The sequence below is a fragment of the Periplaneta americana genome, chromosome 12 (assembly GCF_040183065.1).
Source record: "Periplaneta americana isolate PAMFEO1 chromosome 12, P.americana_PAMFEO1_priV1, whole genome shotgun sequence".
In the NCBI taxonomy this organism is placed as follows: Eukaryota; Metazoa; Arthropoda; class Insecta; order Blattodea; family Blattidae; genus Periplaneta; species Periplaneta americana.
This window is the reverse complement of record NC_091128.1, coordinates 1,880,713-1,897,840: the sequence shown is the minus strand read 5'-3', so window position 1 is coordinate 1,897,840 and position 17,128 is coordinate 1,880,713.

Sequence of the window (17,128 nt, the reverse complement as noted above, 5' to 3'; positions counted from 1 at the left end):
CTAAATAATCGAGTAGCTTATACAGCGTCATTAAATAACCAAAAGAAAAGACGAAAGCATTGCTAAGCAATTTATTGTTAAAGATTCTTGCAAGAACTAAATTTATGTGGAATGGCAGACAGTATAAAAGGTTTGAGATTATTTTCACATAAAGCCACATATGAAGAAAGTTGAGGTAAGTTGCTTCAAAGCTGCATAGCCTTCCGCAGCAGGTCATGCATTATGGACACGGCTGAATGGGATTTGAAAAGCAGCCTGATTTAATACAGGGTCCGAAGATATCGACGCTTCAGAGACGAGGGAGGTAGGAAGATGGATTAAAGAACAAGAACTGGACGAGCGAACTGATACAGCAAGGAGTGAAGAAAAAATAAAAAAACAGAGGATGAAGAAAGAAACGAACAGAACTATACAGAGGCAAATTCAGAAGGAAAACTTCACAGTGGGAGTATGTAAAAGAGAAAAAAAGTCATAGAGAGAAATAAAATAAAAGCAGTGCAATACAAGAGACAAAGAATACATAATACAACAGTATAAATCCGGAAAAGAGAGAAGCTACAGTATATAGGAAAAATGATAAAAAAAAGTACCAATGGACATAATAACAAATCAGATAGGCCTAAGACAAGTGTCACACAAATTCAGATCTGAGATCTGTTATGTTGCTAACAATATCAACTATCACTTACAGTTTATTTGCTTTAAATGTTATTCAGAAGTCAGAAAATGTATAATGTATAAAATATAAAACAATTTCCTATGCAACTAGAAAAGAAGAACTTTGGTTTCTTGGATTACAATCTATAGTCATTATCTTTGTCCAACATTTAAGATATTTGAATTTATTTATAAATTGTAGGCCTAGTATTTAAGTGTACACACATAATAATTAATATTTCACATAATATTGTCATTTAATAACTGTTGTATAATATTTTCATTTCATTAACGTTTTCTTTGTGGACATTTTCACATAATAAAGAATGATATACCGGCATATATACGAAATGGGAGAAGAGAACAGAAATGGAGGACGGCGGAATGGGAAAAGATCGACGGAAACAATTAGAGTGATGTACAATAATGTATACTTCAGGCGGTTTAGCTCAAATATACGAGTAGTCCAAGGTAAAATACTAATTATTACTCCATTTGAATAGCGCTTTTGTCCCAAGGCAAATACTTGTATTTTTAAGAAACAATTTTATTTTATTCCCTGACATAGGACTACCATGGATCGCTATAGCTTAGCCGAGCTATGAAATAGGAGAAGAGCAACGGAATGGAAATAGGGCGACGGAACGATAGGGAGGTGAAGAAACATTGCCAGAAGAAGTAGGTGAAGATGACGCAATAAATAGTGGGAGAGAAACAGAATACCAGAAGAGCGAAGAAACGGGAGAAGAGCGATGGAATAGAAGAAGGGCGACGTAACAATAGGAAAGTGAAGAAACGGGAGAAGACCGACGAAGGGAGAGAAGAGCGACGGAAAGGAAGAAGGGTGACGGAACTGGAGAATGCTGACGGAGCGATAGAAGGTAGACGGAACTGGACAAGGGTGACTGAACTGGAGAGAGCTGACGGAGCGATAGAAGGGCGACGGAACTGGAGAAGGCGACGAAACGGGAGGATGACAGAACTAGAGAAGGGTGACGGAACTAGAGAAGGGTGTCGCAACAGGAAAAGGGTGACTGAACTGGAGAATGCTGACGGAGCGATAGAAGGTAGACGGAACTGGAGAAGGGTAACTGAACTGGAGAAGGTTGAAGGAGGGATAGAAGAGGACGGAACTGGAGAAGGGCGACGAAACGGCAGAAGGATGACGGAAGTGGAGAAGGGTGACAGAACTGGAGAAGGCTGACTGAACTGGAGAAGGCTGAAGGAGGGATAGAAGAGGACGGAACTGGAGAAGGGCGAAGAAACGGCAGAAAGATGACGGAACTGGAGAAGAGTGACGGAACTGGAGAAGGGTGACTGAACTGGAGAAAGCTGACGGAGCGATAGAAGGTAGACGGAACTGGAGAAGGGTGACTGAACTGGAGAAGGTTGAAGGAGGGATAGAAGAGGACGAAACTGGAGAAGGGCGAAGAAACGGCAGAAAGATGACGGAACTGGAGAAGGGTGACTGAACTGGAGAAGGCTGACGGAGTGATAGAAGGGCGACGGATCTGGAGAAGGACGACGAAACGGCAGAAATATGACGGAACTGGAGAAGTGTGACGGAACTGGAGAAGGGTGACGGAGCGATAGAAGGGCGACGAAACGGCAGGATGGCGGATCTAGAGAAGGGTGACGGAACTGAAGAAGGGTGACGGAACTGGAGAAGGGCGACGAAACGGCAGAAGGATGACGGATCTAGAGAAGGGTGACGGAACTAGAGAAGGGTGATGGAACTAGAGAAGGGTGATGGAACTGGAGAATAATGACGGAACTATAGGAGGGCGACGGAACTAGAGAAGGGTGGCGGAACTAGAGAAGGCTGACGGAACTGGAGAAGGGTGGCGGAACTAGAGAAGGCTGACGGAACTGGAGAAGGGTGACGAAACTGGAGAAGGGCGATGGAAAGGGAGAAGAGCGACGGAATGGCGAGGGAACGAAAGAAAGACGACATGATGGGAGAAAGTTGACGAAACGGGAGAAGGATTACGAAACAGAAGAAGAGCGACAGAACGGCAGAAAGACAAGAATGGGAGAAGAGTAACGGAACGTGACAAGTACAATAGAATGGGAGAAGGGCTTCTAATTAGAGGACTACGAGATTGGAGAAGACTGACGAAACTGAAGAAGAGCGATAGAATTGGAGTACAGCGACGGAACGTTAGAAGAGTGGATAAAGCGCGAAAGAGCGACAAAACGGAGCAAGAGCGAAGTATTAGGAGATCACCGACAGAGCAGTAGTAGAGCGGAGGAACGGGTGAACAACGAAACGGGAAAGAACAACGGAATGGAAGATGGACGGAATGGAAAAAAAGTGAAGGAATAGGAGGATGGCAACGGAGTCGTAAATGAGAGAGAGAGAAGGAATAGGTAACAGTTGAAGAATGGAAGGGAGAACTTAACATATTAGAGGAAAAAAAATAAAATGGGAAGGAATCAATTTAGAGGTCGTCGAAAATTACAGCACAAAAGAAATGAGATAGCGGAAGAAATTTAAAAAAGGGGGGGGGGGAATATAAATATAAGAAAAGAAATGATTACAAAAAATCGAGATTGTGACAGATAAATGGAAAAAATTAACTTCAAGAAAAATATGAAAAAGAGAGGAAGTAGGGGAAGAAATTGAAGGAAAAAGCAAGAATGCTAGAAAGATGATAGTGGAAAACGTAGCAATATTAAAAGATACTGTATTATGACTACTGCATAATCTCGCAGTACCAACCGCATCCATGAGGAATCCATGAGCTAGTGAAGCCCACATGGCTTGTTGCTGACACTGTACATGGAGCATCAGAAAAAGCTACTTTATGATAAAGTAAAAATGGAACAGAAGGAACACCTTTGGCACATAACGTACATGAGCAACACCTACACACTTTTAGGCAAGTCCTCTCACATTTACAAGTGAAATGCAACGCTGGGGGACAAGCACACCACGGGGGGAGTCTTCGCCACAAACCCCTCTCGCCCAGACTAACCAACTTCCGTCCGCGATATCACAACATTGGAGGGGAATGGCATCTCTTTCCCTACACGAGCTTTGAACTCAGAAAGTAAAGCGGTAATTTCCGGGCATCCGGTGGTTTGTGAAGGGGGGTACCCCGCACCCACACAGATGCTTCTATGAAGCTTTCCCCAATTAATTCTCGCCTGCTGGTGACAACAACCCTACTCCTCGCGAACACCCACCCCCAATCCTACAGTCCTGGGATCGATATCGTCTTGGAATAAAATGACAGTGCAGTCAAGGAGTCTGTACGATTTTCAGACTCGGCGTTCTCTTATTAAAATATTCGTATCGTGTAATATGAAATCATATGAAGGTTCTTTTTTTGGAAAAACAATCATAGTCTAAAAACGTTCAGGTTCAGGACAACACAGAGGATTTAGAATCGAACGGGTTACATCAGCTGCTTGTCTATGCGGATGACGTGAATATGTTAGGAGAAAGTACACAAACGATTAGGGAAAACACGGGAATTCTACTTGAAGCAAGTAAAGCGATAGATTAGGAAGTAAACGCCGAAAAGATGAAGTACATGATTATGTCTCGTGACCAGAATATTGTACGAAATGGAAATATAAAAACTGGAGATTTATCTTTGGAAGAGGTGGAAAAATTAAAATATCTTGGAGCAACAGTGACAAATATAAATGACACTCGGGAGGAAATTAAACGCAGAATAAATATGGGAAATGTCTGTTATTATTCGGTTGAGAATCTTTTATCATCTAGTCTGCTGTCAAAAAATGTGAAAGTTAGAATTATTAAACAGTCATATCACCTGTTATTCTGTATGGTTGTGAGACTTGGACTCTCACTTTGAGAGAGGAACATAGGTTAAGGGTGTCTGAAAATATGGGTAAGGTTCTTAGGAAAATATTTGGGGCTAAGAGGAATGAAGTTATAGGAGAATGGAGAAAGTTACACAACACAGAACTGCATGCATTGTATTCTTCACCTGACGTAATTAGGAAAATTAAATCCAGACGTTTGAGATGGGCAGGGCATGTAGCACGTATGGGCGAATCCAGAAACGCATATAGAGTGTTAGTTGGGAGGCCGGAAGGAAAAAGACCTTTGAGGAGGCTGAGACGTAGATGGGAGGATAATATAAAAATGAATTTGAGGAAGGTGGGAAATGATGATAGAGACTGGATTAATCTTGCGCAGGAAAGGGACCGATGGTAGGCGTATGTGAGGGTGGCAATGGACCTTGCGGGTTCCTTAAAAGCCATTTATAAGTAAGTAAGTCTAAAAACGTAAATTTTCAGCAGAAACAAAGAACTATCTGGAATGGATGTTGTTGACACTTCAACTATGAAATTCATCATGCTATTTGTAGAATCTTGGGAAAACTGAATTACATTATAACTTAAAGTGCCTCTTAGAAATACTTGTGAACGTATATAAATGTGAAAAATGTATTTTTTTAAAGAAAAAATTCTCTGTTGTAGCTAAAGTGTGCCTCTTCTTTAATATACTTTTTCTTTATTATATTCTGTTTCTTCTCCTTTCGTTGCTTACGTTTCTGAAATGTCATTTCTTCTGCACCTAAAGATGACTCCATAACTAATACAATTCACGTGCTAAAGTATTTTTCTCCGAGGTGGCTTTTTCCGCGTACATACGAAGCAGTACTGCCGATCTACTACAGTTTGAAATTGTAAGGATAAATGTTTCAAGATGATAAGAATGAGATATTTGTAAATGCTATCATCGTCCTGGACAATGGCTATGTAAAAAAAAGTCTTCAGATTATGGTTGTTTTATCAAAACCACTGAAAATTTCCACTCCTATAACATAGGACTACGGTGTTTTTTTTATTTTCCACTAACAACTAATTCAGTAGATAGCCGCTACAATATGGTCACCACAATCTTAATATTCTAAATTTGAATTTTTTGAACTATGTTTTTCTTTTTCTTTTTTTTTTTAAAGAAACCTTCTTACATAAAACATGTCAATTATGATATTTTCATAAAAATTAGCTTCTTTTCAAGTGTTATTTTTTTTTTTTTTTAGAGAAAGTGATTTTTGAAGTGGAAGTTCAGTGTGTACTTTTATTGACTTATTAATTTAATCATTTATTAATTAATTAATTTATTTATTTATTTATTTACTTATTGACATTTATTTATTTATGTATATATTTATATTTATAAAAAACTAACATATTATAAATAAGAACAAAATTGAGACTATACAAAATTAAAATAATACCATAATGCAATGCAATAAAATATAGACCTAATATTTATAGATTGGAATATAACATAGGTACAGATAGTTAAGTGGTTAGGTACAGCTTACAGCTGTAAAAGTTTGGAAATATTCAATTTTTTTTCCTCCATTATCTTGTACAATACGATAATGAAAATTAGTATTGCAAAGCACTGTCCTTCTGCTATATGAAAAAGAAATATTTTTACGATTTGAAAAAATTATTTACATTTTTTTTTTAAACGCTGGCAGTTCACTGTGCAGTGATGAAGCGTTTCCCTCATAACTCAAAAACTATCCAACATTCTGTGATGAAATTTTTTGTGTGTTTTTATGCAAAAGCTTCATTTCTCCTATTAAACAGCTAAGAGCGAGTTTGTTCCTGAATTACACGAAATACAGAATGAATCAAAAGCCTGGAACCATATAAATATCTTCCAAATGCTTGATTTTCGATTACTATAGGTGTTACCAGTATTTCTAAGACCAAATGCTCTACCAGCAGTGACACATTAGATTCTAGCCCTCAGCTATCTCAAAATCCGCCATTTTGGATGAAACTTAGACATTTTAAATGGAAAGGGGGTCATGTAGAAAATTGAGAATGTGGAACATTTAAAGATCCGTATCATTGAACCTTGTACTAAAGTCACCCCGGAAATGCTAAAAAATGTTCTCTCCACATTCTCAGCTTTCTCATCATATACCAAGCTCTTTATATAACCCCACAAGAAAATATCAAGGGTTGTTAAATCTGGAGACCTGGCCGGCAATTCTACTGGTCCACGTCGACCAATCCAATGTCCAGGGACTGTTCGTCCAGTCTGCTGCAACATTTCTGTGGCTTAACCTACCAGAATGAAGAATGATATCAATTATTTTCTTTTTCGATAATGCCATCACGAAAATCAAGAAATTTGTTATAGGATAGTTTCAAATAATCACAACAATTCATTGGAACTGTTGCAGGTTAAACAAACAGTGAAGCAGGAAAAGTTAATTATCAGAATTGCATAAAAATACCTTTTCCAAAGCCTCCTTAGTACTGTACCATGTTACAAAATATCTGTAGATGTAGTAACTAATGTTATTAATGTCATTATGACAGTTATCTTTAAATAACTTGAAAACGATTAGAGATATCTCAAAACGGATTGCACCGTTGATTTTTTCAGAAACTTTCACATAATTTTGAGTACCTACATGAGCCCCTTTTCATTTAAAATTTCAAAGTTACATTCAAAATGGCGACTTTTGAGATAGCTGAGGGCTAGAATCGTATGTGTCACTGGTAGAGTATTTAGTCTTACAAATACTGGTAACACCAATAGTACTCTAAAATCAAGCATATGGAAGATATTTATATGGTCCCAGATTTTTTATTCACCGTGTATATTAAGTCAATTATATTAAAAGAACCCAAAACAGGAACTTTAGTTTTAAAATTTTCATTTCACCGTACGAAGTATAAAAAGAAAGGAGTATGACGCTAAAAATTACATGTTTTTTTAATAGAAAGATTTTTATCGCCCCTCTAAAAAGTAGTAGAGATGATTCAACTTAAATGCAATTAAAGCATCGATACCTTTCATTGGATTGGCCTTCTAAATACTTTTAACATCGATCATTTCTTCCGATTGTTACTCGGTATCGATAAGTAAAGTTAGACATGGTCCCACGGCACTTCAATCCCTGAAGAAGACCGAATACTTGGAAGCAATCCAACTATTCTGGGTGAGAACTCTATAAGAATTATTCCATATCCAACGCCGGGAAAGCCTCAAGTTCCACAAATCAAGAGATGTTTAGAAAAATTAAATAATTCCCTTAGGTTTTATTCCACTGAACACCGATGACCGAGTGAGAGGTCTGTGCTACCACAGTCAAGTATATACACTCACGAAACTCAATACGTAATAAATATGCATCCATAGATAGTTGCTAACCACTAGGATCGCTACGATCGTCTCATTACAGACAACACAAAATAGTATCGGAACAGTCTATTGTTCCTAGCACCCTCACAACTCAAGCTTCGTGACTGCATGTACTAGACTGTGATATTACATTTGGTTTCATTTGTTTATTGTAAACCAAAGCTACGAGGACTGATTTCTTTCACATGAGGCCCGTCATTACTCCGGACGTGCCGCAGAACGAAACGCATGAAGTTGCCAAGTGCGTACTTCTACCATGCGTGGCATATACAGAGCTAGTTAAAAGTCCCGCACCACCTACATAACACTTGAAGCTTACGGTTCAGTAACATGAAACTCGGTATGTGAGGATAACTATATACTAAGAACTCAATAATGGTATTACCACAGTCTACTATATACAGTCGCGAAGCTCAATATGTAATAAAAATGCAAACATGGATGGTTGCCCACCACTAGGATCGCTACTATCGCCTCATCATCGCAGATCTCTCTCCTAGCAGCAGACAAAATATGTTACACTTTCGTTGTGTTCTTTTGGAAAAATTAACACCTTCCTTCCATTATTGAAATATTAAATGCATAAAGTTAATTTATTATTTTAATGAAGTATATTAAATTCCACCATAAACTCGAAGATACCTGCAAGAAATAGGTTAATATTATTTTTGTCTGTGCAAAACGGACTGAAATTTACTATAATCGCTTCACTCATTCAAGATAATAGCTATAATTAACTATGAAACCAATAAACCATTTCCCTTTACAACAATAATAATGGAAATATGAATTAATGGATTAACTTACGTGTACCGGTACTTGTAGTGCAGGCTTACGTAGTTGAGGTTAAGCAATAATAATCACACCAGAATTGGAAATAAAACGTGATTAATAAATTTTATTGTAACAGACTTTTTCTACGTCTCTAGTAAAATAACAAATAAAAATAACAACAAAATTAACAGCTATAATTAACAACATCCTTTGAAAAAAAAAGTAGGCCTAAGCAATAATAATCCCACCAGAATTGAAAATAAAACGTGATCAATAAATTTCATTAAAACGAACTTAATTTTTCTACGTCTCTAGTAAAATATTATTATTCCAATTATTGTATTTTAGCCATTAACATTTTCATTACAACCAATAACGAACATTTCACAAGCATCAATGTGAAATACGCAACGAGCTAGCACTCGATGGAAATACGATTCAGTCCAAAGTCGACCGTGGAAAGTCCATTGTTTCTAGTTGCTAACCGCTTGGAGCGCTTTATCACGAGATTTGCAAAAAATCACCTCAAGCTTCGCGACTGTATATAGTAGACTGTGGTATTACAGAGTTTTTTCTACTTCCGGCTTAACCGGGAGTAACTCTTATTTTAAATGGAACACCCAATATATATTTTTATTTTTGAATAGTGCTCATTAAGAGCTTTCAGTGTTGCTAAGTCAAGAAAACAGAAAAGTGTATCGGATATTAAAATAATAAAACACTCCTGCCTTAACAAAAACAAAACAAAGCTAGCTCACCTTCTAAATTATGTGTTCCAATTGGTAGCCCTCTGCTGCTTTACAATATGTCACTCGATCATAGAAACCATTTAAGGAATGATTTAACCAGGCTTTAGGAATATCTTGCACCACTTCCATTTTTATTTAGCAACACTGAATTTGTACAGAAGTACCGAGTGTGGGTACTTTTTGAAAAGCTCTTAATGAGCACTATTCAAAAATGAAAAAATATATATATATTTGGTATTCCGTTTAAAATAAGAGAGTTGGTGTTACTTCCGGTTAAACCGGACGTAGAAAAAACTCGGTAATACCGTTATTGAGTTCTTAGTATATGGTTATCCTTACATACCAAGTTTCATGTCACAGAACCTTATCCTTCGAAAGTTATTTAGGTGGTGCGGGACTTTTAACTAACCCTGTAGACTAATTTTATGTTAAACGCGAGTTGATTGAAAATTTCGTGTGACATAGAAATTAAACTAGGATTATTCTGAAACAAATCCCCCATGAGATTCACACACTTGGCCCACTGGTGCTGCAATGCTGCTATACCCTCTTCCTACACAGATTCCTCGAGATCTGCAAAAAAGCTTTCTGCTGCTGCAATATGCTCTTCATTTGACGAAAATTACTTTCCAGACAAGCGAGTTTTGAGCTTTGGGAAAAGAAGGAAGTCTCAGGGTGTGAAATCTGGTAAGTACGGGAGGTGCGGCAACCATTAGAATTATAGTTTAGCAACTGCGATTGTAGACGTGTGAACACTTTCGTTTTAGCATAGGCCTACCCAACATCTTCTCGCGAATTTTTCTTTTCAGTTGCTGCAGAAAATACGAGGCGTGTTCTTAAAGTAAGTTCCGTTTTCAATTATAGTCATCGCATCACTGCAATCGTTATTTTGCGCATGCGTGTTTTCTCCTTCAATCTTCAGACAAGTTTCAGAGCTTCAGTCCGTGTGTGTGGTTAGTTGTGATCAGTTGAAATGCTTAAAGTGATCGAGCACCCCGCCAAATGTGAGATGCGGTCTGTTATCCATTTCTTGAATGCGAGAAACATCAAACCAGCTGACATTCATCGTCAACTTTGTGAGATGTATGGTGATGATGCCATTAGTGATGGAATGGTCAGGAGATGGGTTAGGAAGTTCAACGAGGACCGCGTCTCTGTGCATGATGAGCAGCGTACCGGTCGGCCATCTTTGATCAATGACGATTTGGTGCGTGCTGTCGATGAAATAAATCATGAGGACAGTAGGTTCACAATTTCTTCACTTTCCTTGAATTTTTTTCACAAATGTGCGGGAGTGGTTCGCAGGCGGGTGAATTCTACAATGAGGGGATAGAAAGACTTGTGCCACGACTCGATAAATGCCTCAATAATGGTGGATATTATGTTGAGAAGTAATTGAAGTGTGGGGAATACAATGCAACAAAAATGGTGTGTAAATATCTTCCCGTTTAATTTCTACACCCTTTTGGAACTTACTTTAAGAACACGCCTCGTATGAATAATATTTCCCGGTTAGCTGCCTAGTCAATCAAGATTACTTCTTTAGAATTCCGGAACACAACGCCATGATTTTCTCACTGGATTCAAGATCTTTTGCTTTCTTTAGAGGGAGAATCATAGTGCTTCCATTGCTTCGATTGCTCTTTTGGCGTTGGTAAATCAATTAGGGCATTGTTGGCAATTTTAAATAAAGAGTGTCTAATTCGTATGGGTTTATTCATTAATTTATTTGTCTCTGGTATGCAGTAGTGGATCCAGGTTTCGTAAGTAGTCACAAACCGCCTCAAAAATCGTTTGTATTTTGCTCGAATAGAGCCAGACAATCCCTCGAAATGTGACATGGGACGTGATTTTCTTCCATTCTTAAGAATCGCGGAACCCACCTTGCGGAGACCTGGAACACGCCCAATACACCGACTAAAATGAGGTTCACCCATTCAGTTGAGATACGCATAGCCTCGCTAATTTCCCTCACTTTCATTCAACGGTCGTTCAACACCATGTCGTAGATTTTTTGAACGATATCTTCACTTGTTAGTGCTATTTGCGTGGGTCGTCTTCCACAATCTCTCGACCATTCTTAAATAGTGCCGCCCATTTTTTCACATTCGAAAACGCTGGAACGAATTCCCACATTTTAGCATCCATGTTTGCTTTAATTTCTGTTGTACTCATTACATATTTATCAAATACCTAATAACGGCACGAAGCTCGATATTTTGTATATTACGATATACCGAAGTACATATGATATTTCCATGCAGAAATTCTGCGTCATCATATGATGAAGGATGGGTGGAACGGAGAAAAATTCTCTCCGACACCGGAATTTGAACCAGGGATTTCAGCTTTACGTGCTGATTCTCTGTCCACTAAGCCATATTGGATTCCCATTCCGATGCAGGATTGATTCCTCTCAGTTTAAGTTCCACCTCTTAGGTTCCCTCTAGTGGCCTACCCTCATGCACTGCGTCACAGATATGTGACAGTGGCACAATGTCTAACACATTAATGTGCAGAGGTGCGAAAATAATCACTTAGTGATTTAAGATGGCGCTTATTCCGTCGGATCCCGGCCGCTTTGTCACTCGTAATGAGCGCACCTCTGCACATTAATGTGTTGGACACTGTGCCACTGTCACACATCTGTGACGCAGTGCATGAGGGTTGGCCACTAGAGGGAACCTAAGAGGTGGAACTTAAACTGAGAGGATTCAATCCGGCATCGGAATGGGAATTCGATGTGATCTAGTGGATAAAGCGTCAGCACGTAGAGCTGAAAACCCGGGTTCAAATCCCGGTGCCGGAGAGAATTTTTCTCCGTTCCACCCAGCCTTCATCGATATTTTGTATTTTTATCAATCGGCGCACTAATTTCAAAATTAAATTATACAAAATTTAGTGAACAGAAAATTATGATTTTCCGTGATGAATTAATGTAAAATGGTCACCAACAATGGCGGCATTGTTTATACGTTTTCAATGCCGTCCCTGCGTCAGGCCACGAACTTTTATAACGTACCTCGTAGCTATTTGTAGTTCTTGTTACTAAATAGCGCACGAGTAGTTTATTATTGAATTTTTTTTAGCAGTAGTGTTTTATTTTTTAATTTTCTCTATCAGCAACGCGCTCACGTACTACATTGCATGCCACTTCTTTAACACACTATATATTTAAATTCAAATCAAAATTGAATTTTCCAGCGAATGCAAAGACGATGTCAATCAAAGAGCTCTTACGACGTCACAGTTGGCAGTAAAACTGCGGTGAATGAGATTCTAGATGGCGACCACGCTCCAACAATTCTAAGTGCATTTCCAGGAGACAGACACCACTGTCTTTATATGAGCAATGAAAATCGCCGCAAAGTTTCCGACTACAGCGTCTCTGGTGGCTGCTCCTTAAGTGCATTCATTCTCTTAAATCTTGGATGCCATACAAACACTCCGTCTTCGGAATTCAATTGTTTCAATCTCTCCTCAAAATACGTGGTGAGAAAGGTATGAATACAAGATATTTCATACCTTATTTCCTTACGACAGAAGGAAAAGTTTAACATCGATTTCTTCACTTGTACTTAGGTATAATTATTGATAATCATTTAAAACGGAATAATCATATTCATCATATTTGTAATAAATTACATAAAACATTATACTACTTTGTTCTTCTAAGAAATATTTTGTCAATTAATTGTTTACGTATTATTTATTTAGCATTATTTCAATCTATATTTATGTATGGTATTATAGGTTGGGGTGGAACTTATAAATCAAACCTATATCCGTTAATTTTACTACAGATAAAAGTATTAAAAATTTGTTTAAAAAATCAGAAATATTGCCCAACTGAGTGGTTGTTTAAACATTTCAAATTTGTCAACATTAAACAAATTTATTGTTTTATTTTATTAAAATATTTTCACAGAAATCTTAATAACTTTCAAAGGTATATACATAAATATAGAACTAAAATAAGAATTCTCTGAACTCAAATGTAAGACCAATGCAGCTTTTTATCATAGCATGAGTCAAGGTCCCAGATTATGAAACAAATTTTATCGTAATATTATGCTTATATTTTATTCACGAATGGTCTCCAAATTAATAGAAAAAAATTGTATTGGATTTATAGTTTCGGTTTAGACATCTTAAACACTTTTAATCTGTACTCACTCTGAATTTTAATTTTATTTTTGTCTTACTCATTCAGGAGTGTTTCATTGTACTAACTTGTAATCATTTCAAACTTTAAATGAATGAAGGAACGAAGAAACGAATGAACGAATAAATAAGTAAATAAATAAGTAAATAAGTATATAAATAAGTAAATAAATAAATAAGTAAATAAATATAAAATAAATGTAATTTAAAAGATGTATTTATACATTCACCATTAAGAATTTAGGCTATGAGTAACTTCGTAGGCCTATAGGATAAGAAAAGACCATACTTAAAATGATAAGTAAATAAGGGAACCTCCATTTCCAAGTTACCGTTGAATGCCGTTACGCAATATATTTGCATCCTCTATTGTGTTTTGAATTTCATAAAATATTAGATTGATGGGATTTTATCATTTCCAAACTTTCAGAACGGCCCCAAAGTTCACTCAGACTCCTATCAAAATTGAGTACCGGGTTTTTTTCCGGGGGTAAAAGACGGTCGGAGCGTGTTGTCGACCACACCATCTCATTCTGGTGACAAGGTCACAGAAAGCATCGAGCTCTACCTCCATGGCCCTCCCGCCCCCCCCCCAAGTGCTGTCATAGTATGTGAAGAGGCTACCATTACCTTTACCATTACAAAACTCACTCAGTTCATTTGGCCATTTTTATGATTTGCATATATATATATGATTATGTTTGAGATTTCTACCATTAAATTTTCTTCCAATCAGCGCGAATCTTTGTCTAAATGTTCGTGTTATTGTGTATGTCACTTGGAAACTCGCTCAGTCCGTAGAACGGTCCTTTCATAAAAATGGACTTAACGCGTTCTTTAATCACAATGTTCAATTATTATGAGCCGCGTTTTCTATACGCTTCCTTCTCCTATATCAGCGCATGTATTCACGCGAACATGATATCTTTATCTGACTGTAGACGACGTCACAGCGGACTACGTAACAGTTTTCTTCAATATAAAGAAGTTCTATTGACAAATTTTACCAAAACTATTAAACCATAAAAGCTAGTTAAATCTAAATAAGGATTTAGAAAAGCTTGTGCCTACTTACGCATTTCATCCGCATCTGCATCTTCCAACTCTTGTACTTCGGAAGAGGCGCACGATTGAAGACGGGAAGTGAGTGCATGTTTTCGACACTTCTGTAACAATAAGTGAAATATTCACTATATAATAAAATAAGTTACATAGCTATGTATATATTTATTGTTAAGTTTACATATACAGTAAATTTTTATTTCCTATCTTTTACATACACTTTGTGAGTTACTGTCATTTAACGATGTTACGCCGAGAGTGAGTTACATTTTTGTGTCTGGACAAGGCTTATTGATAAGCGTTTTTCAAATTTAAAAACAGTCATAAAAGAGACAATTTTTCATAATATAGAGCTATTATTATCATATGTCCCAGAAAAGAGCGGCGGGTGGCGAGCCGCGCCCTACGTGGTTTCCGCAGCGCCCTAACAGTTTGTCCCGCGCTATCGAGCTCCAGTAGCCATATGGCATTCAGTGTGCTTACGAATCGTGTAATGAAACTCTCGATTCTTCAAATGTACAACGTTTAGTGTATAAAGTTGGTGATTATTGTGTATTTAGATAATGCCTAGCAACAAATTCTCACTGTGTGAACGTGTGTATATGTACAATACGTACATAAAGGGCGGAAGGTCGTGTGTGAAAACAAGACGAAAATTTCGAATAAAGTTTCCAAACAGACCTGTGCCTTCTGCCAAAACAATTAGAAGACTCGCTAAAGGATTTAAAGAAACAGGCTCGGTGAAGAATAGAAAATCAAGCAGAACAAGCTGTCTTCTTACGCGGAACGGTTGTCAGTTTATTTCCAACAAGATTCCCCCAGTGCTCATACAGCTGCCGTGTCAACGAGGGAATTGAGGCATATTTTCAGTACGGACTAATCAGTAACAATTTGTGGCCTCCACGAAGCCAAGATATAACACCCTGTGACTTTTATTTATGGGAAACACTAAAAGATAGAGTTTACAGGAAAAATCTTCATTCTATAGATGAACTAAAAGTCTATATATGAGAAAAAATTCAAGCTATCAATGATGTGGAACTTCAGAGTGTTGTTCATTCATTTATCAGAAGATGTCAGTTGTGTGTGGCGGCAAACGTGGGCCATTTTCAGCAACGACTGTGAGCATGGTAAGTCCAAATTTTTATTGAACATTTATTGTTAGTACTGTTATGTATTGGAGAAGGCCGGAGAAATGATTATGCGCTCGGCGGAAACCATTCAGGGCTCTTTTCTGGGACGTATGATAATAATAGCTCTGTATAATTCAATAAAAAAAGATTCCTCATAGCCTTAAGATAAAAAATTACACTTTTGAAACAGTCAATCAGTTCAAATATCTTGGTGTTTTGATAGACAATTCTAATGACAGAAAACATGAAATACTTAACAGACAACATAATGCAAACACGAGTTTTTAAGCTGTCCACAAATTATTATCTTCCTGTTTTTAATAAAAAATTTGTACAAATCACTAATCCAACCTGTACTATTATATGGATAGGAAACAAGGAGCTTAACTAAAAAGGAGAAACACAAATTAACTAATTTAGACCCACTGTCATATATATAGGACGCAAAAACAGTACTTTAATAATAATGCTTAGGCAGTGTTCTTTCTTTGGTTTTTCTAAATTAACATTTGACAAGTGTTTCGAATCTTTAAATGAACACACGCTATCAACAATATCGTTATTCCTTTATTTCCCGCTATTATTACCTCCACTGTAGAAGGCAGCTGCATAGTAACTGCATCATGTCTGCAGGTGAGTGCAGATAATTATTTATTTTGTCTCTCCTGCATAAGGATATGAAAAGTTCACCATGTATTATAACTCCGTAGATGTTAATTATATCATTTATATTTACTTTGAAATTATAATCGGTCCTACAGCCATGAGAAGTAAGGTTATTTTATGCTGTCATATTTATAGTACATTGGAACTAAATGAGTTCATGATTTTGAAAATAAAGTGTTGCGGAAAATTTTTGGTCCAGTTTTTTACCCACTTGATAACAAATGGAAAATTCGACGTGATAATGATATTCACAAACTTTACAATGAACCGTCAAATTTAGATGTAATATGGACCAGAAGATTAAACTGGGCAGGACACGTTATACGTATGGATAACTGCAACAGCGGAAAACAAATATATACGAACACCTTCAATAACAGAAGGCCACTGGGAAGACCTCGAAGTAGATGGAAGATGAAATTAAGAAGGAATGCATGTAAATGGGAATTACCAACTGGGATTAACTAGCAAAAGACAGAACAGAGTGGAAGCGTTTTGTGAAATGAACATGGAGTCGACATGCTTCATAATGTCCTTTGATTATTATTATTATTATTATTATTATTATTATTATTATTACTATTATTATTATTATCATCATCTTCTTCTTCTTCTTCTTCTGCCTGACAAGTGTTAGGCCACAAGGTCTGTTACGGTCTCATATAAAATTTTCACGCCTTCTCTTAGAAGGACGACTCACAGATCTAGGCCATGTGGTACATAATTATAAACTGCCTTTGGGAGTCTACTATTACTCATTC